At 34.8% G+C, this 24,504-nt stretch overlaps 1 non-coding gene across 1 annotated transcript; it reads right to left on the reverse strand.

Annotated features, from left to right (window-relative positions):
* Positions 1 to 16,806: 16,806 nt before the first annotated feature.
* On the reverse strand, positions 16,807 to 16,914 carry LOC148568662 (small nucleolar RNA R71). Its single transcript, XR_015881717.1, has one exon. It is a non-coding gene; the product is annotated as a small nucleolar RNA R71 (small nucleolar RNA).
* Positions 16,915 to 24,504: the final 7,590 nt, after the last annotated feature.

Genomic DNA, 24,504 nt, shown 5'->3' on the forward strand with positions numbered 1-24,504 from the left:
TCTTATCTTATCTTATCCTGTTTTGGATGAAGTCAGCTTATCTTCAAGGGAACCGCCTTTATCTCTATAGGCTGGGATTGCCTTTGGATTTGGGTCGTGTTCCTCTATTTGGGCCCTTTATTGGGCTTTCCTGTCGATATGGCCGAGTTCTTTGTAACGAAGTCGGTCCGCTTGACCTTAACAGGTCGGTCGCTGCATCGTTGATCATTCCAGGTCGGATAGCTCGACCCGGGGTATGAACAGTAGGTGAAACCGGATTTCGAGGCCTCCCCAAGTCGGGAATTTTCTTCCATGTTGATGTACTTCTCTGCCCGCTCTTGCACCTCGTCCAGAGATGTGGGGTATTTCTTTGATATAGATTGGCTGAAAGGTCCCTCTCGTAAGCCGTTGATGAGGCCCATGACGGCTGCCTCTGTTGGCAGGCTTTGTATATCCAGGCATGTTTTGTTGAATCTTTTCATGTAGTTGCGAAGACTTTCCCGATCTCCATGTCTGATTCCTAGTAGACTGGAGGCATGCTTGGCTTTGTCTTTTTGGATGGAGAATCTGGCCAAGAACTTTTTGGCTAGGTTGTCAAAGCTTGAGATGGACTTAGGAGGCAAGTTGTCGAACCATCTAATTGCTGTCTTCGTGAGAGTTGTTGGAAAAGCTTTGCAGCGAACGGCGTCTGAGGCGTCGGTGAGGTACATTCTGCTTCTGAAGTTGCTGAGGTGATGGTTGGGATCTGTAGTGCCATCGTACAAGGTCATATCCGGGAGTTTGAAGTCTTTAGGGATTTTAGTCTTCATGATTTCCCTAGTGAACGGATCTTGATCCTTGCGAGAGTTGTCCTAAGGGGTGGTTCGGGTAGCCTTTGCTTTGAGATCGGCTTCAAGTTGTAGGAGTTTATCTTCCAATTCTCGACGTCATCTTACCTCTCTTTGTAGATCCTTGCCGACTTCTTGCTGGTACTGGCTTTCTTTTTCGAGTTGCTTTAGGCGATCTTGAAGTGCTTCTATTACTCCCGGATGTGATGAGTTTTTGTCTCCGTTAGATTCTGGAGTGTCTTTTGGTGTGGCACCCGTGTTTTTGTGCGGCGTTCTGTCCTCTAAATCTGAGTTGTGGTCGTTATCCTGTTCGTCCGCCATGGTGATGGGATGACTTCCAGGTTCCCCGGCAACGGCGCCAATGTTCCGAGGGTTACCTGAAACTGTAGGTCGATCTCGGATGAGATCTTCTGTACTGGTCGAAGATGACGCGTCCGGCTGACTGCTGGCGGCCAGAGCTGTTGTGTCCGACTCGTTGGACTGGCTGCACTTCTGATCCTTGGTCACCGGAGGGTGGGGGGTACCTGCAAGAGACTCCGATGCTTAAGTTAGCATGGGTATTAAACAGGTTTTTTGTAGAATCAGAGTATGAGTTATATCTGGGTTCTCCAGTGTATTTATAATGGTGTGGGCTGACCTTTCTGATAAGATAAGTTAGTTAGCTTATCTTTATCTTATCTTATTTTGAGTGAAGTCAGCTTATCTTCAAGGGAACCGCCTTTATCTCTATAGGCTTGGATTGCCTTTGAATTTGGATCGTATTCCTCTATTTGGGCCCTTTATTGGGCTTTCCTGTCGATTTGGCCGATCTCTTTAAGAAGAGATCAGATAGTCAGACCTAAAGAGGTCGGTCGCCATGTCGCTAAACATCTCGGATCGGACAGCTCGACCCAAGGTATGAACAGTGCTCCCTCCTCACATGCACGTCTTCAAACATTTGTTGAAAACGTTTAGCTATGCGTTGGTGAAAAATCTTCCTTATCATCTCGTTGTGGACCTTCTCCCATGTGAATTTCTCTTAAAAAAAAGAAATAAATTGGAATTACTTTATCAATGTTAAATATATAAATTAAACAAAAGATAAAGCTAAGATTCTACAATAAAAAGTAATTTTATCGCCCATTTTTAAAACTATCACTTTCTAGTCCCAGGGAAAACCTTCTTGTAGTTTGGCCATGACTGATCGGACAACAATTTGATCACATTTGTACACTTCTATATACAAACGTTATTATTCAGTTGAAACCTATTAAGGAAGAATTTAAAATTAGTAAGAACATATATTTAAAAAGTTTCTATATAATTTTCATTTAAACCAATTAGAGAAGTGCTTACCTAGTCATATCATCAAGATAAATCGCGAGTTTAGTGCCCTGTTGTGCTGGGCTATCTAGTTGGAATCTATGCGAGGAATCAAGCACAACAGAGCTTGTCACGAGAAGTGGCGTGAATGTAGCAGCCTACTAAAGGGTGGAGGCAATGACCGACCTAAAAATTTTTTGTAGTAATAGCAAAAATAATACAAAAAATAATAAAATAATTAACATGAATATATGTAGATATCTATAATTCAAATTATATTAATAAAATTTTTAGTAATTTAATTAACACGTCAAAAGTATATTAATTTAAAAATAATTTCTTGTTTCAAAGTTTAGTAATGTTGCATAATATGTTTGTTACCAATACTAGTATTTTGTTAAGCACTCTGTACCCATCAAATCACATTTTATTAATTTTTTATATAATACAAAAGACGAATTATAGGACAATAGTAAAAAAATTATTAAATATATAATTCAAATAGACCAACTTCTATTTTTGACTATAATATCGTGAGAGAGACAAAAAAAAAAAGTAAAAAATACAAAAGGTTAAATAAATAATTATAATTCTTTTTATATATAAGTATAAAGATCTCCTTTTTATTTTAAATAACTATTCCACAACATTCTGCTATTTAATTGCAAAATTGACACACTATAATATTTAAGGAAAAGTTTTTTCTTTAAAAACAATTATTATATGTAAAATTAAAACTAAATAAAATAAAATAATAATAATCTTATTTATATTTGATAAGTTATAATTAGTTTTGGATAATTATTTAATTGGATTATATTTTTTTGGTTTTGTTTTTTATTTGAGCAAATTTGATTTTTTTTTCAATCTCAATAAATTAAATTTGTATAATATAATAGTTTTTATCATTGTATTAGTATTTAATAATATAAATTTTATCACACATAATAAAAATAATACAAAAATAATAAAATAATTAACATGAATATATGTAGATATCTATAATTCAAATTATATTAATAAAATTTTTAGTAATTTAATTAACACGTCAAAAGTATATTAATTTAAAAATAATTTCTTGTTTCAAAGTTTAGTAATGTTGCATAATATGTTTGTTACCAATACTAGTATTTTGTTAAGCACTCTGTACCCATCAAATCACATTTTATTAATTTTTTATATAATACAAAAGACGAATTATAGGACAATAGTAAAAAAATTATTAAATATATAATTCAAATAGACCAACTTCTATTTTTGACTATAATATCGTGAGAGAGACAAAAAAAAAAAGTAAAAAATACAAAAGGTTAAATAAATAATTATAATTCTTTTTATATATAAGTATAAAGATCTCCTTTTTATTTTAAATAACTATTCCACAACATTCTGCTATTTAATTGCAAAATTGACACACTATAATATTTAAGGAAAAGTTTTTTCTTTAAAAACAATTATTATATGTAAAATTAAAACTAAATAAAATAAAATAATAATAATCTTATTTATATTTGATAAGTTATAATTAGTTTTGGATAATTATTTAATTGGATTATATTTTTTTGGTTTTGTTTTTTATTTGAGCAAATTTGATTTTTTTTTCAATCTCAATAAATTAAATTTGTATAATATAATAGTTTTTATCATTGTATTAGTATTTAATAATATAAATTTTATCACACATAATAAAAATTCTTTAAATATGAGTGCAAAAAATTAATATTATGGGGACATTATATACATACACATATACTTATTTTGTTTTTTTTTTTTTTCCAAAATCGAATGGGGGCAGATGCCCCTACACTACTTTAGTTCCAGGTGCAAGACCCACATAATTAGCATTAGGAATCATGATGAAGGGTTGGTGCTATGCGGTCTACGCCTGTGACGTCTCAAGCGTTGCCAAAATAGAAGGTGATTGAGTAGTCTCTCGGTGGTAGTCACCCTCCTTCTATCCAACCCACAATCCTGATTCTCAACATCTCTCCCTGTCATGTTTACCTGAAACGAAAATGAAAATAGTAAAAACAATTTATTATATTATAAATAAAATTAGAGAAAATTCCCCTCTCCTCTCCTGTGAGATGCTAAAATGACACTCCCCTTCCCTCTATTTATAAAATATACATTCCCCTCCCTTATAACTTTTAAAAAATATACATTCCCCTCCCATATAACTTTTAAAAAACCTTCTCTTTAATCCATTTTAAATTTTTTGTATTAATTAATGTTAACTTTATCCAACTTTCAAGAAAAAATAAATTTTTTACAAAAATACCCTTTAACAAAAATTTTATCTTTTGTCATTAAATTTTGCTTACCAAAATATCTTTTAATAAATTATTTTTTTATTGATTAAATTGTATTTTTTGCAAAATATTTTTAAAAAAATTTAATAATTAAATTATTTTTTTCTAAGATACCCTTCAATCATTTTTTAATTATTAAATTATGACTTTACCAAAATTTTTGTTAACATTTTTTTTTATATTTTACTATTAATTTTTCAATATTAATATCAATATATATTAATTGTTATACATATTAACTATGGTAAAATTTTTTTATTTAATGTTAAAATAATATACATTGATATCAAAAATTAATAGTAAAATATAAAAAAATGTTAACAAAAATTTTGGTAAAATCGTAATTTAATAATTAAAAATTATTGAAGGATATCTTAGAAAAAAATAATTTAATTATTAAATTTTTTAATAAATATTTTGATAAAAATATAATTTAATCAATAAAAAATAATTTATTAAAGGGTATTTTGGTAAGCAAAATTTAATGATAAAAAAATAAAATTTTTACTAAAGGATATTTTTGTAAAAAATAATTTATTTTTCTTGAAAAATGGATAAAGTTAACCTTAGTTAACACAAAAAAATTTAAAATGGATTAAAGAGGAGGTTTTCTAAAAGTTATAAGGGAAGAGAATGTATATTTTATAAATAAAGGAGAGGAGAATGTCATTTTAGCATCTCGCAGAGGAGGGGAGTGGAATTTTCTCTAAAAATTATTGTGCCACAAAAAATTTAGAATTCGACCAAGACCACAACTTATTAAATAAGATTAATTATTTTGTTGATCACTATAGTTTTTACCAAATTTGCTATTAGGTTTTTATATTTTTTTTTCTTTCAAGTAATTTCCTACATTGCTCCTAAACGATTAAGTTTCTATACTTTTTTTTTTTTCTTTCAAATAGCTCCTTCCTAATTTAAAAAATGTTAGAATTAAATGAATATTTCTTTGCAAATTAAATGTATTTATAATTAGAAACTTAATTAGATTTTTGACCACATATATTTTAAAAGAAATATTCTATTAGTTTTAACATTTTTGACATAAAAAAACTTAATTACAAAATTAAAAACAATATAAAAAATTTAATTGAAAAAAAAATTATAAAAATCTAATTAAAATTTTAGTTAAACTATAAAAACCAACAAAATAATTTAACCTATTAAATATTTGTTAAAAATTTTGACAAAATTTTGCCTATGAATAAATACCTCCACCAAACATAATTTTCAGCTATTACAAGCCAAACAAATTCAACAACAACATGGACATCAATCAATTCGTATCTTTAAAATATTTTTATGAAAATTTGGTAAAATCTTTACTTAAATCGAAGGCCTCCAGGAAACAGAATTCTTATTTTTTTGCAAAGTAAACAATTGTGAGTATAAATAAAAACAAAGAATCATTAAAGTAAATAAACATTAAATCCTAATCGTTCTAATGCCCTCCCTTTATTATTCCATAATTTTTTAGTAAATAAAGATTTCGAAAAGACATCAATAAATAATTTTTTCACACTTTTATCCTAAAACTATCTCTTAAAAAAAATAAATCTGACTTAAATTTTAAACTTTTTAAGATAAAATACCAACCCAATACCTGCACGAAGACCCCCAAAAACTAACAGCACCAACAACCTACGAATACAAATTATTTCAACGAATACAAATTATTTCATTCAGAAACGGAAATTAAATATCCATAGTTAACGTAGCTAACCTAATTAACTTAAGATTAACACAGATAACTAACTAACCTAATTAACTAGTTTGACCTAATCTAATTTAAATCTTAATTACTCTAAACATAATTAAATTAGAGTAATTCTTGGCATACAAGCGATTAAGGCTTGTAAGCCTTACAAGTTCAATTAAAACTAACGCTCAAAACACGCTTCGAACCATTCTTCTTCCTCTTCGTCTTCTCCTTCTTCTTTTCTTTTGTTTCTTACCTTCTCTTTCTCCTCCTTCTTCTTCTTGCTGCACGTTCTTCTTCCTCTTACTCTTCTTCTTCTCCTTTTCTTTCGTTTCTGCACGTTCTTCTTCATCGTCTTCCTCTTCTTCTTCATTTACGTTCTTTCTCTCTGTTTTATCTTTTTTTTTTTCGATTTTTCATGGTGAAATCGTTTTTGAAGAAGAAGAAGTAGTAGAAGATGAGGAGGAGAAAGAGAAAGAGTTCTGAATTATGCATAAGATGTATTTTAACAAAATTTGGGTGCATTTCTTTAAATCCTTTGGGTGTATTTTCTGTAATCCTTTGGGTGTATTTCTATAATCGTTTGGGTAAATTTCTGTAACCGTTTTGGTGTATTTCTGTAATCATTTTGGGTGTACTTCTGTAATCGTTTGGGTGTATTTCTGAAGTTCCATTATCTTCAAAAGGATTACAGAAATACACCCAAAGGATTACGAAAAATACACCCAAAGTATTTAAGAAATACACCAAAAATTCGTTGCATAATTCAGAACTCTTTCTCTTTCTCCTCATCTTCTGCTGCTTCTTCTTCTTCAAAACGATTTCAAAGCTTGATTTCAGAAACTATGAAAATCGAAAAAAAAACGAAGAAGAAGAGAAAGAGGAATAGGAAGAGGAAGAAGAAGAAGAACCGTTCTGAGTGTAGCGCTTTGAAAATAGGAAACGTTGAATAACGCATTAAAAGGCCTAGTAACTTGTAAGACTTGTAAGTCAAAAAGACTTGTATGTGTAGCACTCCTCAATTAATTAATCATATATCACAATTTTACAACAAATAATTTATATATGAGAATTAAAATTCTATAACCATGAATTATATATCTTAATTAAAAATAAAAATTATATATTAACGTTTAATAACATACAAAGTTACAAAATTAATTACTCCAAACTAATTATAAAATTAATTACTCTAAATTAATTATTCTACATTTAAACTATATCATAATTTTATAATAAAAAACATAGAATAAAAAATTTAATTACTATAAATTAAAACCATGAAAATTACATAAATAAAAGAAACATAAACCTAAAAGAAAATACAAAAATTACTCACTTACCCAAAAACGGTAGCGGCACAATAGAGAAAGACTTTTTTACTATAGTGAAAACGGTGATGGTCACTAATGATAGAGGAGTGTAGTGTTAGGATTTAGCAAAGTTTGGTATCAAAATACAAAAAATAAGAAAGAAGGGAAGAATGAAGAAGAGATGTGTCGCAACTGACGGAGGCAAGTGGCGGTAGCAACACAACTCGCAGGGAAAACAATGTGTAGTGGCTAGCGCAGAAAACGACTCCCGATGGATGCTCCTCCATAGCGATGTTGGTTGGAGTCGTTGGACGTGGTCATCAACGGCGATGTTAACTGGAGTCATGGGATGTGGTCGGCAATGGTGATCTGGCGGTGAATGGTGGCAAGAAAGGGGCTGACGTCAAGAGAGAAAGAGAGAGGGGAGGTTGGTGATGTTACAGAAATAACGGGGGCAAGATTCATAATTCTAATTTAGGGTGAATTTTACCGTTGAATTTATTGTCGAAAAAATTCGATGGTAATGAATTTGTCATGATGAAAACGACACATTTTATTTAATTGCATTACTGTCGAATTTTTCTATCTATAAATCTAACGGTAAAATTCTGTCCATGAATTATTTTTCACGTCATTAGTTACTGTTGGATTTAAGAGGTGGAAATATAAATCTGACATAGTGGGATAAGTATTAGTCTAAAAAGTCACTAGATGGTTACAATAGATGTTGGCTTGTGTTTTTTGTTTTTCTGCTTTTCTTCGCTCCACTTTTGTGTTGAGTTTCTTTGGCTTAAAAAAAAAACCCCATTGCAGGGACAATTTGATCAATTATTTTGATAAATAAAAATTGATATAATATTTTAAAATAATTAAAGAACATTTTATTTTCGAATAAATGATTAAGATTCCAAATAGCTATTCATTTTAATTTAAAGGTTTTTATTTGAGCCAAGATATAGCGTTGGCCACGTTATTTTCTGTATATATATATAAGATCGTTTATTTATATAAAAGATCGTTTATTTCAATCTCGATTGAAGATGAGGAGTCCCCATACTGTAAACTCCACTCAACCTTCTTTGAACCCAACAAAAAGTTAGCTATGTCGGTAGATTTCATTATCTATTAGTACAATTATAGAAAAAGAAAAACATGAATGGTTTTATATTTTGTAGATTTTATTTCACTTGGAAAAGAAATATAATTGATGAAGCCGTGTGTGGTGAGGAGTGATGAGGGTGACGGGGTGGAATCCAGGTGCACAATGCGGGCCTTTTAGCTTCTGACTTCTCATTTTATGGCAACAAATGTTATCTTCTCCCTCCATTTTGTGTGTACCTTTGACCAAGAATGTTTTGCACTTGCACCGGATGATATTTACTTCAGATTGAGCAATGATTAATCTTTTTTTACATATCTTTCAAATATATATTTTTCGTTCAATCTAATTAATTACTCTTATTAAACTCAAAGAATTTAGATCCTCTAAATTTTAAATTTATATTTTAGAGAATAAAGTGTAATCTTCTATCCTTGAATAATTTCTCTCTCATATTTATTCTTGATCCTACCTATAAAATAAATAGTGAGAGATCATACTTTACTCTCAAAAATAAAATTCAAACTTGAGAGAATTCAAATCCAAACTTAAATGAGTTGAGTTGACTTGGGTAATCGGATGATATTTGATAATATTTCTAAAAAATATATAAAAAAGATCATACAAATACATAATAAATAAAGAAACCTAAACAAAAACGCATGGGGTTAAATATGTGTACTGATTATTATTGCAAACATAAGAGGATTAATTCTCTTAATTTTATTTTTAATTGAGAAAACTAAATGTGGTCGTCTCTCAATATATTATTTTCTCCTATCAAATACCTTCGCTTGATTTTATTTAGAATCTTAGGTGAAATATAATATTTGACCTTGTCAAATTGAAACAAAAAATTGAAATTGATAAGATTTATTTCTAAAATTAAAATTAAGTTAAAAGTATGCACATTTTTTAGTATGTATTATCAAGTCATAGATTTAGATATCCAAACTAATTAGAATTAATTTTATTTAATCACTTAGTTCATTTGTATTCAATAACTAAGTTGACTAATAAAACTTAAAAGTAATACCTAAAATTTGTCTTGTACTCCAAAATTATTCGTAAAATTTCAATTAAATAAAAAACATTTTTGGAATTAGCCAATATAACCTATGTTAGTTTTTAATTTGTTTTCTGTTTTTCATTAACTAAATCATACCTTTTGTTTATATCCTGGTCAAAAAATATAGTCAGACTCAAAATGAATAAAGTCCAATTAAGAGATATGATCCATTCAACATCCACCCGATCTCATAGAGGTCGGAACAACGAATTAAGTACGGTCCAACTTATCTAAAAAAGTAACCAACTCCTACTATCTCTTCTACTCTTTTAGAAAGGGGATCTTAACAACCTCCCTAATAAGAGGGAAACGACTACCCATCACCAAAAGTGGAACTACTCTAAAAAGTGGTTATTAATCCTACATCTATACCTGTAAATACCCTGATACCTTCAGGTATACTTTGAACCCAATTTATTAAAAAACCTTCTTAAACCCTTGCTAACTTAAGCATCGAAGTCCCTTGCAGGTATCACCCCCCATCTCCTCACGAGAAACTCGGATGGCAGCATCTCGATACTGGTAGACGTCAGATGCTACCCCAAAAGGAGTCTGGACCTCATGTTCAAGCCCAAAACAACACAGTTTCAGGTAATCCTTGGAACATTGGCGCCGTTGCCATGGACCTGGAAGTCTACACCCAATCATGGCAGATGATCATCCCGAAGATGGAGACACAACATCTGAATCTGAGTTAGAATCTCACAACGACGATCATGCCATAGTAGTATCCATGCGGTAAGATAGAATGGACGATTCTAATGGAGAAGCAACTTCACAAAACTCTCCACCCAGAAGAATCAACTCGGAAATATACCCAACAGAGGATGTAGTGAACCGACATTCAACATAACTCATGAGACTAGTCCACGGACATCATGCATTGCCGACTAGAACAACTCGAGCAGGAGATAGAATGTCAAAGAGAAGTTGAAAGAGATATGAGAAGGGAAGTACGACGACAAAGAGAACTAGAAGAAAAGCTTCTAAAATTAGAAGCCGACCTTCGAGGTCAGAACAGATCAGGAAGAAACCTCCTTTGGAAGGAAAGATCCATTTATTGAAGAGATCATGCGGACTAGGATTTTCAGAAACTTCAAAAGCCCCGACATAGATCTCTGTGATGGAATGATCGACTCGAGACACCATTTAAGCAACTATAAAATTCGGATATATTTGGCTGACGCGTCAGATACAACTCATTGAAAAGCATTCCCGACGATGTTAACCAGAGTGGCGATGAAGTGGTTCGATAGTCTACCACCCAGGTTCATGACCTGCTTCGACGATCTTGCAAAAAAATTCCTCACTCGATTCTCAATGTAGAAAGACAAAGTCAAGCACGCTCCAAGCCTCCTAGGGGGTCAAACAGGGGGTAGGAGAAACTCTCTGAACTTATATGGTAAGATTCAACAAAGCCTGCTTAGAGATTCAAACTCTGCCTCCAAAAGTGGTGATAATGGAGCTAGTTATTGGCCTTAAAGAAAGACTATTCTCTCAATCTATATCAAAGCGACATCTAACCTCCCTATATGAGGTACAAGAGCGAGCAGAAAAGTACATCAACATGGAAAAAAATGCCCGACTAAGAGAGCCTGCTCCAAGGCAAACTCTTCCTTATCAGGCTCGAGATAAAGAGAAAGAGGCAAAAAAAAAAGGATGAGTATAGCTCGGACAAGCCTCGAAGGTATCATAACTATATACTTTTGAGAGTTTTTCTTATTAACATCTACAGAGAAATCTGTCATACCGAAAAACTTCCACCTTCTCGGCCCATCAAAAACAAGAAAGGTGGAATTTGGACAGAATACTGTGAATATCACAAGATATTTGGACATTCCACCAACGATTGTTATAACTTGAAAATATGATAGAAAAACTGGCTAGAGAAGGTCAGTTAGAAAGATACCTGTCAGAAAGATTGTACGCTCCGGAAAAAAGGAAGAGAGAAGAGGAAGACAGGGGTCGACGAGATCGGCCACCACGGACTCCTATAGACACATCCACATGATAGTTGGAGGTTTTGTAGGAGGCAGCATTACTAAGTCTCGCAAAAGGTATTTGAAAGAAGTCTACCAAGTCAGGGAGGAGGTTGAATCCCCCGACTTGCTCACTATTTCCTTCATGAAAGAAGATGCACAAAAGATAACACCAGGGCACAATGATCCCATCGTGATAACAATGATACTTGCTAATGCGAATCTCCATAGGACTTTGGTGGATCAAGGGAGCTCGGCTGACATCTTGTTTAAACTTGTCTTCATCAAGTTAGGGTTAGAAGAAAAGGAGCTCAGGGGATACCCCGATAGTCTTTTTGGGTTAGGAGACACGACCATCCGACCTCTTGGCTTCATTCCCTTACACACCACCTTTGGTAAAGGTATAATATCCAAAATTTTGAGTATAAACTACATTGTGGTTGACGTAACTTCAGCCTACAATGCCCTGATAGGTCGGACAACATTAAATTGACTTGCTGCGATCGTCTCCACCCTTCATTTCTGTATGAAATTCCCGACCTCAGAGGGAATAGTCACCGCGAGAGAATACCAGAAATTGGCAAGAAATTGCTATAATGAGAGCTTGAACCTGCAGATATACAAAAGGAAAAGAAGTCAGCAATATCAAGTCAGTGGTGTCCGAACACGAGAAGAAATGAGGTCATAACCTGATGGAAATACTGAAGAAGTTCAAATCGAAGATCAAGCTAGAAAGACAACAGGCATAGGAGCAAACTTGGACAAAGAATTGAAAGCAGATTTGGTTAAGCTCCTACAGCAAAATTTTGACCTATTCGCTTGGAAGGCCTCCGATATTCTTGGAATACACCCCGACCTCATGAGTCACAAGCTCCCTGTCTACCTGGGCTCAAGACCTTTCTAATAAAAATGGCAAAAGCTCAATCCCAAAAGAGCGCAAGTCGTTGAAGGACAGGTCAAGCTCTGTTAGAAGCTGGATTTATAAGGGAGGTAAAATACCCTTTCTGGCTGGCCAATGTCGTACTCGTGAAAAACTAGAATGCAAAATGGAGAATGTATGTTAACTACACTGACCTGCTGATGAGCGGATAATTTATACCCTTTTTGGCATTGTTTTTACATAGTTTTTAGTATGTTTTAGTTACTTTTTATTATATTTTATTAGTTTTTATGCAAAAATCACATTTCTGGACTTTACTATAAGTTTGTGTATTTTTCTGTAATTTCAGACATTTTCTGGCTGAAATTGAGGGACCTGAGCAAAAATCTGATTCAGAGGCTGAAAAAGAACTGCAGATGCTATTGGATTCTGACCATCCTGCACTCGAAGTGGATTTTCTGGAGCTACAGAAGCCCAATTGGTGCACTCTCAAATGCAATGGAAATTAGACATCCTGGGCTTTCCAGCAGTATATAATACTCCATACTTTATCCGAGATTTGATGGCCCAAACCGGCATCCAAAGCCAGCCTAAAACTTTCTGACGTAAAACGCCCAAACTGGCACCAAAATTGGAGTTAAACGCCCAAACTGGCACCCAAGCTGGTGTTTAACTCCAGGAATAGCCTATGCATGTGTAAATCTCAATGCTCAGCCCAAGCACACACCAAGTGGGCCCCGGAAGTGGATTTCTGCACTATCTGCACTTAGTTACTCATTTTCTGTAAACCTAGGTTACTAGTTTAGTATAAAAACTATTTTTAGAGATTTATTTTAAAACTTTTGGATCTATCTCTGGACTTTTAGTCCTTAGACCTTTGGTATGGAGGCTGGCCATTCGGTCATGCCTAGACCTTTTTCACTTATGTATTTTCTACGGTAGAGTTTCTACACCTCATAGATTAAGGTGTGGAGCTCTGTTATTCTTCATGAATTAATGCAAGTACTATTATTTTTCTTTCAATTCACACCTACTTATTTTCCAAGATATAATCTCGTACTTAATTCAGTTAAGTCAGAATAAAGGGGTGACTCGTGACAATCACCCAATCTTCGTTACTTGGTTAGCCAAGATCCGCGTGCCTGACAACCACAAAGCGGTTTACATGATATTCAACGTAGTCATTGGACGACAGCTGGAGTATATTCTCTTGGATATCTAATACACGGACCGAGTCCGTGAGATTAGTATCTTCGTGGTATAGGCTAGAATCATTGGCAGCATTCCTGGGATCCGGAAAGTCTAAACCTTGTCTGTGGTATTTCGAGTAGGATCTGGGAAGGGATGACTGTGATGAGCTTCAAACCTGCGAATGTTGGGCACAGTGACAGTGTGCAAAAGGATCAATGGATTCTATTTCGATGCTAGCGGGAACCGACAGATGATTAGCCTTGCGGTAGCTGTACCTGGTATTTTTCATCCGAGACGAGAAATCCAACAGTTGATTAGCCATGCAGAAATCGTAGAGGACCATTTTCACTGAGAGGATCTTACAGCTTGCCATGGAAGGGAGCACTCATGGTTGGAAGAAGGCAATAGGAAAGCAGAGGTTCAGAAGCAACAAAGCATCTTCAAACGCTTATTTGAAATTTCCACCAATGAATTACATAAGTAACTTTATCTTATTTTATGTTTATTTATATTTTAATTATCAAAACCTCATAACCATTTGAATCCGCCTGACTGAGATTTACAAGATGACCATAGCTTGCTTCAGGCCGACAATCTCCGTGGGATCGATCCTTACTCACGTAAGGTTTATTACTTGGACAACCCAGTGCACTTGCTGGTTAGTTGTGCGGAGATGTGAAAAGTGTGATCACGATTTCCGTGCACCAAGTTTTTGGTGTCGTTGCTGGGGATTGTTCGAGTTTGGACAACTGACGGTTCATCTTGTTCCTTAGATTAGGTAATTTTATTTTATGTTTAAGCTTTTTAATTTTTAATTTTCGAAAAATTCAAAAATAATAATAAAATGTTCTTCAAAATTTTTAAGAATGAATTCTAGAGCTTCATGAGATATGGTGAAACCTGGCTGGCTGTTAAGCCATGTCTAATCTTTTGGACCGAGGTTCCCACCTTCCATTGTAAAAAGGACATACTTGTATATGTTATGTTAAAGCTTGGCTGCCCATTTGGCCATGTCTAATTCTTTTGGACCGGAGCTTTAGAGTAACATTGCATGAGCCTTTGGATTCTCAATTATAATTCTATGCTGAAGCTTGGCTGGCCATTGCCCATGTCTAATTCTTTTGGACCGAAACTTTAGACTAACATTACAAGAATCATAGAATTCTTATTAAAAATTTTGAATTTCTTTGTTTTCCTTTTCCAAAATAATTTTCAAAAAAAATAAAAAAAAATTAATAAAACCATAAAAACAAAAAAAATTTTGTGTTTCTTGTTTGAGTCTAGTGTCAAAATTTAAGTTTGGTGTCAATTGCATGTTTTAATTTTTCTTTAATTTTTGAAAATATATGCATTGTGTTCTTCATGGATCTTCAAGTTGTTCTTGATGATTTTCCTTGTTTAATCTTGTGATTTTCTTGTTTTGTTTCTTCCCTTGTTTTTCATATGCATTTTCAAATTCATAGTGTCTAAACATTAAAAAATTTTAAGTTTGGTGTCTTGCATGTGTGTCTTTTCTTAAAAATTTTCAAAAATATCTTCTTGATGTTCATCTTGATCTTCAAAATTTTGTTGGTGTTCATCTTGACATTCAAAGTGTTCTTGCATGCATTATTGTTTTGATCTTAAATTTTTATGTTTTGCCTCATTTAGTTGTTTTTCTCTCTCTTCATTAATTCAAAAAAAAATAAAAAATATCTTTCCCTTATTTTACTCATAAATTTCGAAATTTTGGTTTGATTTGGTCAAAAATTTTTTAAAATTTAGTTGTTTTTTGTTAGTCAAGTCAAAATTTCAATTTAAAAATCCTATCTTTTCAAATATTTTTCAAAAATAAAATCTTTTTCATTTTTCTTTCATGTTTTCAAAAATCTCAAAATTAATTTTTAAAATCTTTTTCTTATTTTTATTTCATAATTTTCGAATTTATTGCTAACAATTAATGTTTTGATTCAGAAATTTTTAAGTTGTTACTTGCCTATTAAGAAAGGATTAATCTTTAAATTCTAGAATCATATCTTTTAGTTTCTTGTTAGTCAAGTAATCAACTTTAATTTCAAAAATCAAATCTTTTTAATTTTTTTTCAAATCTTTTTCAAAATAGATTTCAATCATATCTTTTTCAAAAATTTAATTTCAAAATATTCTTCTAACTTCTTATCTTTTCAAACTTTATTTTCAAATATTTTTGGAAAGTTTTCTATTTCAATCATATCTTTTTCAAAACCACCTAACTACTTTTCTCTCTCTGCTTTTCGAAAACCACTAACAACTTTTTCAAAATTCTTTTAAATTAACTAATTCTTTTAAATTCTAATTTTATTTTATTTTCCTTCTTAAATTCGAATTCTAACTAACAATTAAAATAAAAACAAAACTATTTTTCTTTTCCTTTGAATTAATTTTCGAATACTCTCTCTCTCATCTCTTTCTATTTATTTATTTATTTACTAACACTTCTCTTCTTCTTATAATTCGAACCCTCTCCCTCTCTCTGTGTTCGAATTCTTCTTCTCCCTTCTTTATTCTATTTTTTCTATTCTTATACTCACATAAAGGAATCTCTATACTGTGACATAGAGGATTCCTATTCTTTTCTGTTCTCTTCTTTTTCATATGAGCAGGAACAAGGATAAGAACATTCTTGTTGAAGCTGATCCTGAACCTGAAAGGACTCTGAAGAGAAAGCTAAGAGAAGCTAAAACACAACACTCTGGAGAGGACCTAACAGAAATTTTCGAAAAAGAAGTAGTTATGGTAGCCGAAAATAACAACAATGGTGGAGATGCAAGGAAGATGCTTGGTGACTTTACTGCACCCACTTCTGACTTCTATGGAAGAAGCATCTCAATTCCTGCAATTGGAGCAAACAACTTTGAGCTTAAGCCTCAATTAGTTTCTCTAATGCAGCAGAATTGCAAGTTTCATGGACTTCCATTGGAAGATCCTCATCAGTTTTTAGCTGAATTCTTGCAAATCTGTGACACTGTTAAGACCAATGGGGTTAATCCTGAGGTCTACAGACTTATGCTTTTTCCCTTTACTGTAAGAGACAGAGCTAGGATATGGTTGGACTCACAACCTAAAGAAAGCCTGAACTCTTGGGAAAAGTTGGTCAATGCTTTTTTGGCCAAATTCTTTCCACCTCAAAAATTGAGCAAGCTTAGAGTGGAAGTCCAAACCTTCTGACAGAAGGAAGGTGAATCCCTCTATGAAGCTTGGGAAAGATACAAGTAATTGATCAGAAGGTGTCCTTCTGACATGCTTTCAGAATGGAGCATCCTATGTATATTCTATGATGGTCTGTCTGAATTATCCAAGATGTCATTGGACCACTCTGCTGGTGGATCTCTTCATCTGAAGAAGACACCTGCAGAAGCCCAGGAACTGGTTGAAATGGTTGCAAATAACCAATTCATGTACACTTCTGAAAGAAATCCTGTGAATAGTGTGATAACTCAGAAGAAAGAAGTTCTTGAGATTGATACTCTGAATGCAATATTGGCTCAGAATAAAATATTGACTCAGCAAGTCAATATGATTTCTCAGAGTCTGACTGGAATGCAAGCTGCATCCGGCAGTACTAAAGAAGCTTCCTCTGAAGAAGAAGCTTATGACCCTGAGAATCCTGGAATGGAAGAGGTGAATTACATGGGAGAATCCTATGGAAACACCTATAACCCTTCATGGAGGAATCATCCTAATTTCTCATGGAAGGATCAGTAGAAGCCTAATCAAAGCTTCAATAATAATAATGGTGGGGGGAATAGATTTGGCAATAGCAAGCCTTTTCCATCATCTTCTGAGCAACAGACAGAGAATTCTAAGCAGAGCCTCTCTGACTTAGCAACCATAATCTCTGATCTAAATAAGACCACTCATAGTTTCATGACTGAAACAAGGTCCTTCATTAGAAATTTGGAGGCACAAGTGGGTCAGCTGAGTAAAAGAGTTACTGAAATCCCTCATAGTACTCTCCCAAGCAATACAGAAGAGAATCCAAAAAGAGAGTGCAAGGCCATCAACACGTCCAACATGGCCGAACCTGTAGAGGAGTGAAAGGCAGTGATTTCCACTGAGGAAGACCTCAATGGACGTCCACTGGCCACTAAGGAGTTTCCTATTGAGGAACCAAAGGAACCTGAGACTCATATAGAGACCATAGAGATTCCACTGAACTTACTATTGCCATTCATGAGCTCTGATGAGTATTCTTCCTTTGAAGAGAATGAAGATATTATTGAAGAGCAAGTTGCTCAGTATCTAGGAGCAATCATGAAGGTGAATGCCAAGTTATTTGGTAATGAGACTTGGGAGGATGAACCTCCATTACTCATCAATGAACTGAATATCTTGGTTCAACAAAAACTACCTCAGAAGAAATCGAATCCTGGAAAGTTCTTAATACCTTGCATCATAGGCACCATGACCTTTAAGAAGGCTCTGTGTGACCTTGGTTCAAGTATAAACCTCATGCCACTCTCTGTAATGGAGAAACTAGGGATCTTTGAGGTACAAGATGCAAGAATCTCACTAGAGATGGCAGACAATTCAAGGAAACAGACTTGTGGACTTGTAGAGAATGTCTTAGTGAAGGTTGAAGGCTTTTACATCCCTGCTAATTTCATAATCCTAGACACTGGGAAGGATGAGGATGAATCCATTATCCTTGGAAGACCCTTCCTAGCCATATCAAGAGCTATGATTGATGTGGACAGAGAAAAGTTAGTCCTTCAATTGAATGATGACTACCTTGTGTTCAAAGCTCAAGGATCTTCTTCTGTAACCATGGAGAGGAAGCATGAAAAGCTTCTCTCAAGACAGAGTCAAACAGAGCCCCCACACTCAACTTCTACGTTTGGTGTTGGGAGGCCACCATTAAGCTCTGAGTCTCTGTGAAGCTCTCTAAGAGCTCACTGTCAAGCTATTAGGGGTGTGCATGGCCCGGCCCGGCCCGAAGACCCGGCCCGGTCCCGAGCACTTTAGGGGCTAATTTGGTGTGATTTCATCGGGTCTAGGGCCGAGTATGGGTCTCAAAAGTAGACCCGGTCATTATTTCGGGTCGGGTCCGGGCCATAGCTCGGGTCACCCGAAATCGGCCCGGTGGCCCGGTCATCATACACAATTAATATTTTGTGTTATTAGTGATGGATGATGGCTATTATTATGTGAAATTTAAGTATTGTAAACCTTAATATTTTGTGTTATTAGTCATTATATATAAGACTATAAGTTAATATTTTATGTTTAAAATGCATAAAACTTTAGACTAATGCATAATTTTGTGTTATTTGTATTGATTTAAATATTTGGTGTTATTAGGCAATATTAGTATTGATTATGGTTATACTTTAATTTTAGAGAAGAGTTACTTCTTATTATATTTTTTAAGTGAATTTTACCATGTCAAATAATGGTTGGAGTATTGGAAATTTGGATATTTTTACATGCTAACTTACAAGAAGGTATCAAGGTAATATAATGTTAACGGCCCGGTTTTCACCCGGTTTTTACCCGGTATAATCGTGGCCCGAAAGTGTATAGGTTTCATCGGGTCTAGGGTCGGGTTCGGGTCTAACAAATAGGCCCGGTATATATTTCGGGTCGAGTCTGGGTCACATCAAACCCGGTTTCACCCGGCCCATGCACACCCCTACAAGCTATTGACATTAAAGAAGCGCTTGTTGGGAGGCAACCCAATGTTATTTAATTATATTTATTTATATTCCATTGTCATTTTATGTTTTCTTTAGGTTGATGATCATGTAAAGTCATAAAAATAACTGCAAAATTAAAGCAAAATCAAAAACAGCACACCATGGAGGACAAGCTTACTGGCGTTTAAACGCCAGTAAGGATAGCAGAATGGACTTTTAACGCCCAGCCTGGCAGCATTCTGGGCGTTAAATGCCAGAATGGGCAGCACTCTGGGTTTTTAACGCCAGAAAAGGGTGTCTGGCGTCTGGCAGGCGTTAAATGCCAAAAATGGCAGACAGACTGGCGTTTAACTCCAGAAAAGGGTGTTTGGCTGGCGTTAAACGCCAAAAAGGGGCAGCAGACTGGCGTTTAACGCCAGGAAAGGTAGCAGAGCTGGCATTTAACGCTAGAATTAGCACACTGAGGGCGTTTGAATGCCAGAATGGTGCAGGGAGCAGAATTCCTTGACACCTCAGGATCTGTAGATCCCACAGAATCCCCACCTACCCCAACTCTTCTTCTCTCCTCTTCACACCTCCATTTCTCCTCTAAAACCATCATACAACCCACCTACCCTCACCCATTCAAATTCAAACCATCTCCCTCCCAAACCCAACTCCTATTACAAGAATTCCCTCTCCACTCCACTCCTATATAAGCCCCTCATCACTCCTTCCTTTTCACACATCATAAAACCCCCTTGGCCAAACCATTCACACACCTCCATCTCCTCCATCTCTTCTTCTTCTAATCCCTTCTTTCTTCTTTTTCTCGAGAACGAGAAAATCTTTTAAGTGGTGTGGAAAAAGCTCTGCTTTTTATTTTTTCATAACCACTAATGGCACCTAAGGCCGGAGAAACCTCTAGAAAGAGGAAAGGGAAGGCAATTGCTTCCAACTCCGAGTCATGGGAGATAGAGAGATTCATCTCACAAGCCCATCACTAAGAAGAAGATGGAGCAAACAAGAGAGCCCACTCATGGACCTCAACAAGAGCATGAGGAAATTCCTCATCAAGAAATTCCTGAGATACTTCAAGGGATGCACTTTCCTCCACAAAACTATTGGGAGCAAATCAACACCTCCTTAGGAGAATTGAGTTCCAACATGGAACAATTAAGGATGGAGCACCAAGAGCACTCCATTATCCTCAATGAAATCAGAGAGGACCAAAAGGCAAGGAAGAGACATAGAGGAGCTCAAGCACTCCATAAGATCTTCAAGAGGAAGAACTAGCCGCCATCACTAAGGTGGACCCGTTCTTTAATTTCCTCTTTTTTATTTTTCTGTTTTTCAAATTATATGCTTTATGTTTTGTCTATGTTTTTGTCTTTACTACATGATCATTAGTGTCTAGTGTCTATGTCTTAAAGCTATGAATGTCCTATGAATCCTTCACATTTCTTAAATGAAAAATGTTTTTAATTGCAAAAGAACAAGAAATGCATGATTTCGAATTTTATCCCGAAATTAGCTTAATTATTTTGATGTGGTGGCAATACTTTTTGTTTTCTCAATGAATGCTTGAACATTTCATATTTTTGAATTTGTTGTTTATGAATGTTAAAATTGTTGGCTCTTGAAAGAATAATGAAAAAAGAGAAATGTTATTGATAATCTGAAAAATTATAAAATTGATTCTTGAAGCAAGAAAAAGCAGTGAATAGAAAAAGCTTGCGAAAAAATAAAAAAATAAAAAAAATAAAAAAAAGAGGCGAAAAATAAAGAAGAAAAGAAAGAAAAAGAAAAAGCAAGTAGAAAACGCCAATAACCCTTTAAACCAAAAGACAAGGGTAAAGAGGATCCAATGCTTTAAGCATTAATGGATAGGAGGGCCCAAAGGGATAAAATCCTGGCCTAAGTGGCTAAATCAAGCTGTCCCTAACCATGTGCTTGTGGCGTGAAGGTGTGAAGTGAAAAGCTTGAGACTAAGCGGTTAAAGTTGTGGTCCAAAGCAAAAAGAGTGTGCTTAAGAGCTCTGGGCACCTCTAACTGGGGACTCTAGCAAAGTTGAGTCACAATCTAAAAAGGTTCACCCAGTTATGTGTTTGTGGATTTTATGTATCCGGTGGTAATACTGGAAAACAAAATGCTTAGGGTCACGGCCAAGACTCATAAAGTAGTTGTGTTCAAGAATCAACATACTAAACTAGGAGAATCAATAACACTATCTAAATTCTGAGTTCCTATGGATGCCAATCTTTCTGAACTTCAAAGGATAAAGTGAGATGCCAAAACTGTTCAGAAGCAAAAAGGCTACATGTCCCGCTCAACTGATTGGAACTAAGTTCATTGATAAGTTTGGAATTTATTGTATTTTCTTTTCTTATTATCCTATTTTGTTTTCAGTTGCTTGGGGACAAGCAACAATTTAAGTTTGGTGTTGTGATGAGCGGATAATTTATACCCTTTTTGGCATTGTTTTTACATAGTTTTTAGTATGTTTCAGTTACTTTTTATTATACTTTTATTAGTTTTTATGAAAAAATCACATTTCTGGACTTTACTATGAGTTTGTGTGTTTTTCTGTAATTTTAGGGATTTTCTGGCTGAAATTGAGGGATCTGAGCAAAAATCTTATTCAGAGGCTGAGAAAGGACTGCACATGCTGTTGGATTCTGACCCTCCTGCACTCGAAGTGGATTTTTTGGAGCTACAGAAACTCGATTGGCGCGTTCTCAATTTTTTTGGAAAGTAGACATCCTGGGCTTTCCAGAAATATATAATAGTCCATACTTTGCTTGAGATTTGATGGCCCAAAACGGCGTCCAAAGCCAGCCTAAAATTTTCTGGCGTAAAACGCCCAAAGTGGCACCAGATTGGAGTTAAACTCCCAAACTGGCACCCAAGCTGGCGTTTAACTCCAAGAACAGCCTATGCACGTGTAAAGCTCAATGCTCAGCCCAAGCACGCACCAAGTGAGCCCCGGAAGTGGATTTCTGCACTATCTGCACTTAGTTACTCATTTTCTGTAAACCTAGGTTACTAGCTTAGTATAAAAACTACTTTTAGAGATTTATTTTAAAATGTTTGGATCTATCTCTGGACGTTTAGTCCTTAGACCTTTGGCATGGAGACTGGCCATTCGGCCATGTCTAGACCTTTTTCACTTATGTATTTTCTGCGGTGGAGTTTCTACAACCTATAGATTAAGGTGTGGAGCTCTGCTGTTCTTCATGAATTAATGCAAGTACTATTGTTTTTCTTTCAATTCACACCTACTTCTTCTCCAAGATATACTCTCGTACTTAATTCAGTTAAGTCAGAATGAAGGGGTGACCCGTGACAATCACCCAATCTTCGTTACTCGCTTAGCCAAGATCCGTGTGCCTGACAACCATAAAGCGGTCTACATGATGTTCAACGTAGTCATTGGACGACAGCCAGAGTATATTCTCTTGGATATCTAATACACAGACTGAGTCCGTGAGATAAGTATCTTCGTGGTATAGGCTAGAATCATTGGCAGCATTCCTGGGATATGGAAAGTCTAAACCTTGTCTGTGGTATTCCAAGTAGGATCCGGGAAGGGATGTCTGTGACGAGCATCAAACCTGCAAATGTTGGGCGCAGTGACTGAAAGAGAGAACTTTTGCGTAATTTAGAAATTTGCAGATAAATCCTCGTTGCAAGTATAGCTTCTAAACCAACAAAAGTCCCTTCTTACAAAAGTTTTGGTTGTCACAAGTAACAAACCCCTTTAAAATTGATAACCGAAGTATTTAAACCTCGGGTCGTCTTCTCAAGGAACTGCAGGGAGGTATATTCTTATTATTGGTTATGAGTTTTGTAAATTGGAGGTTTGAAAGTAAGGAACAAGTAATTTAAATTACAACTAAAATAAATAAATAATTGTAAACTAAACTCTTGGCAAGGTATGAAAATTTGGAAGTCCTATCCTAGTTACTCCTATGAGAATGGAAGTTAATCCCACTTAGTTAACCCTTATGAAAGCAAGGGAAAGTCAAGTGAACTAATTAGTTAGATTCCCAAGTCCTAGCCAACTCCTAAGGAAAGACTAGAGTTAGTGGAATACCAGTCAATTTAGCCGACATAACAACCAATCACGGATAGTTGATAACTTAAGAGATTCCAGTTAATCAATTAAAGCCAATAATATAAAAAGCTAAATAAGAATCTTAGATATGAAATACCTCAATTGCATTAATAAGAGAAAATCAATCTAAATATAAGGATTTCATAAGCCAATTTGGCAACATAAGTAATTAAATGAGAGCATTAAAGCATCTGAAAGTAAAAGAGAAATATAAAGTAAAAGAAATATTGAACCTGATGAAGAGTTGAAATTCTAAATCCTTTAAGAGGAATCCTAATCCTAAAACCTTAGAGAGAGGAGAGAACATCTCTCTCTAAAAACTACATCTAAACTATGAAAAGTGAATAATTGGAGACCTCCTCCTGAATGGATGCATTCTCCCACTTTATAACCTCTAATCTGTGCTTTCTGGACTTGGATCTGGGCCAAAAAGGGTTTCAAAAATTGTTGGGGGCATTTTCTACAGTTTCTGGTGCGTGGCATCTGTCACGCATCCGCGTGGGTCACGCGGTTGCGTCATCTGGAGTTTTCCTTATCACGCGTTCGCTTCGGTCATGCGTCCGCGTCATCTGTATTCTGCTTAAGGGGTGCGTTCGCGTCAGTCACGCGTTCGCGTCGCTGCTTTTTCGCGCTAGGCATGCGGCCGCGTCGTCCATGCGTTCGCATCACTGCCAGTTTCTTCAAAAACTCTATTTTGTGCTTTCCTTCCATTTTTGTATATTTTCTTTCCATCCTTTAAGTCATTTCTGCCTTAGAAGATCTGAAACTACTCAACACACAAATCACGGCATCGAATGGTAATAAAGGGTAATTAAAATAAATAATTTCAAAGCATAGGAAACATGTATTTCACATATATCACATAATAAGGAAGGGAAAGTGAAACCATGCAATTTACATGAATAAGTGGGTGAAGGATTGAATAAATCTCTTGAATTGAGCATAAAATATATCATAAAATATGGGTTTATCAACCTCCCCACACTTAAACAATAGCATGTCCTCATGCTAAGTCCAAGATAAAGAGTAAGGTAAGGTTAAAGTGGTGGAATCTCATGCAATGCAATCTACTCTAAATGCAAACTACCTAAATGAATCATGCAA

The sequence above is a fragment of the Arachis ipaensis genome, chromosome B4 (assembly GCF_059453495.1).
Source record: "Arachis ipaensis isolate K30076 ecotype BB chromosome B4, ASM5945349v1, whole genome shotgun sequence".
Lineage (NCBI taxonomy): Eukaryota > Viridiplantae > Streptophyta > Magnoliopsida > Fabales > Fabaceae > Arachis > Arachis ipaensis.